This window comes from Suncus etruscus, chromosome 12 (genome assembly GCF_024139225.1).
Source record: "Suncus etruscus isolate mSunEtr1 chromosome 12, mSunEtr1.pri.cur, whole genome shotgun sequence".
Taxonomy (NCBI): domain Eukaryota; kingdom Metazoa; phylum Chordata; class Mammalia; order Eulipotyphla; family Soricidae; genus Suncus; species Suncus etruscus.
The window spans coordinates 32815080-32817899 of NC_064859.1; the positions used below are offsets into that span (position 1 = coordinate 32815080).

The 2820-nt window shown below is 45.4% G+C and overlaps 1 non-coding gene across 1 annotated transcript; it reads left to right on the forward strand.

Annotated features, from left to right (window-relative positions):
• The first annotated feature begins 377 nt into the window (after nucleotides 1–377).
• Nucleotides 378–475, forward strand: LOC126025362 (small nucleolar RNA SNORD16). The gene has a single exon (XR_007501372.1). It is a non-coding gene; the product is annotated as a small nucleolar RNA SNORD16 (small nucleolar RNA).
• The last annotated feature ends 2345 nt before the right edge of the window (nucleotides 476–2820 follow it).

A 2820-nucleotide genomic window follows, 5' to 3' on the forward strand; every position in this document is an offset into this window, starting at 1 on the left:
ACCTGGGGTTGGAAATACGGTGCATGGGTATTTATTTCACAGTTAGGGGCACCAAAGTGATGATAGTTTGCCTTGCATGAGGTTGACCTGGGTTCTGTCCTTGGCATTCCATGATTCATCCCATAATAATTCCCGAGTGCAGAGCCAGGTATAACCTTGAGCACTGCTGGTTGTGCCCCCAAAACCAAAACCAAATAAGCCCTTAGGGGAAAAAGGTAATCTGACAAAATTTTTTATACCTAAAATGGTCTGTAGTTTTAAAATATGGCTTTACATCCAGGTTCCCTTTAACCTCAAATCTGCCACCTCAAATCTATGGTTGAACTCCTAGAGGCTGTGTCTGTCTTCCCATCACTATTTGTCTTGTCAAGAAACTCTGCCATGATGTCGTAATTTGCGTCTTACTCTGTTCTCGGCGACAGTTGCCTGCTGTCAATAAGCTGGTACAGAAGGGTGACGAAAATTAAAAAAAGAAAAAAAAAAAGAAACTCAAGAAGGTGTCAGCAGAAGCTCCAAGTGGAGGGAGGATGAAGCTATGAAGCACTCCCCTTCCCTTTACCCAGTCTCAGGTACCCTTCAGCAATTTACACTAAACTTCTGGCAAGTGCAAGCTTTTACCTTCCGGAAAGCCATTATTCCTTCCAAAGCTTCAAGTCCTCCATTCTTCAGGGTTGGGTCAAGGCTTTTGACTATCTGGATGTAATTTCCCTGGAGGAATCAATTATCCTTTGGTGAAGTCCAGGAAGGAATAGCTCCTCAGCTGCAATTAGCTGGATCAAAGCTCCACATTCCCAACAATTTACCTGAGTGAGCCACTGAATTGAAAGCTAAAGAAGACCTAATGGATTATTTCCCAGTCCCAGAGTTCTCCAAAAATGTTCCTAGATGCCCAGTGTACGCATTACCTAGAAATATGTTGAGACTGCAGATTCTCAGATTCCTCTAGATTCCATTACTTGGAAACTCCAGGGCGGGGGGACCCCACAATCTGTGTTTCAGCTATGGATCTGCTGAAGTTTGTTAAATATTAAGTTAGAGAACCAGGCATAGATTCCCAAATCTATAAGAATGAGAACCATTTGCCTTGCTTGAGATGTGCCATCTGCTCCATGCTGGAGCTGTTTCAAGTCTGTGAAGCTATCATGAACATTTTATCATGTGAATGGATGAATGAATAAATTTGCCATAGACTGTTTCTGCCCAGTCAGGTGCCAAGCGGGAACTCTGCAAATTGATAGGAAGAAAAGGGTGTAGGTATATCTGATAATCCCCTCCAGCTTCTAGTTGGCTCTGTCAGGTCTCTGAATTATTAACCAGGACTCGCAACCCATCACTTTTAGATGAGGCCTTGGCTCTTGTACAATTGTTTGTCTGATCTCCAGAAACAAAAGCACTTTCCATTTAATTCTGTATTCAAGTTCTCCCCCTATGTTATTCCAGCCCAGAAGGAAATGGAGGATACAGCTGGAAGGATGTTGGGCATTTTTAAGTAAAAATCTACCCAAGTTAGAATATATCTGACTCCCAAGGGAACCAAGAAACACAAGCCAAGCATTTCTTAGAAATCCTTGTGTGGACCTATCACACAACAAGAAATAGACCTGCTCTCTGTCCACACTAAGTTGGTGGTCATGCTTTTCCTCATCTGACTCTGAATGAGGGATCAAGCCCCCTATTCTTCTCTAATGCCCTGCAACCAAGATTTCTTTGAGCTCATATATACCTTCATTTTTTTTTTTTTGGTTTGGTTTTTGGGTCACACCCGGCAGTCCTCAGGGGTTACTCCTGGCTCTACCATCAGAAATTGCTCCTGGAAGGCTCAGGGGACCATATGGGATGCCAGGATTCGAACCACCGACCTTCTGTATGCAAGGCATATGCCTTACCTCCATGCTATCTCTCCGGCCCCATGAGCTCATATATACCTTCTGAAATCATCCTTCTATCATCCAATCCAGGTCCCTTTCTCCTGTAATTACAGCAGACTTTAGAGAGTTAAGCACAATGCCAAGACACTGAGCACATGGCACTCTGGTCCCAACTCTCCCTGATTATCGCATCAGCTGGCATAAATGGGCTACCTTTGAGAACCAGAGACTCACAAGATTCCCCATGCTTGAGGCCATAGCGACAGCACAGCGGTAGGGCGTTTGCCTTGCACACAGCTGACCCAGGACGAACCTACATTCGATCCCCTGCGCTCCATATTATTCCCCAAAGCCAGGAGTAATTTCTGAGCACATAGCCAGGAGTAACCCCTGAGTGTCACCAGATGTGGCCAAAAAAATTTCCCCATACTTTCTACCCCTTCTCTATCTCTTTGTACCAGTCTCTCTGTTTTAAAGAGCAGAGACTCAATAGGATAGAACTACCAGGCTGAAAAACCAATTGCTTTCATCTTCAGGGTTATGGGTTCACACTAAAAACAGTCTCCCTGATCCTACTAATGGCTAAGCCTGGGGTGTGGTTCCTTGAATTCCATTTACCTATGCGTGAAGACTGGAGGGATGGCCAGAAAAGTGGCTCAGCAGGCAAGTATCCAGAGCAAAGATAAGGAGAAGGACATGGGTCATGGGTCCTCACCCCAGGAGAGTGGGCAAAAAGCAAAGCTGGGAGCAGCCTGAGAATTCTCACAGAGCAAGATCCTGGCTTAGTTTGAAAGAGGGTGAACCATGAGCCTGGAGACCATGATCAGGCTCCAGAAGACACTGCTAGTGGTGGTCTGAAAGCTGGGAACCCACCCTCAAGTTTGTGCAAGCCAGAGAGGAGGGGCTTGAACGGGAGAAAAGAGAGGGACCCTAATAAGGGGTGGGGACTCCT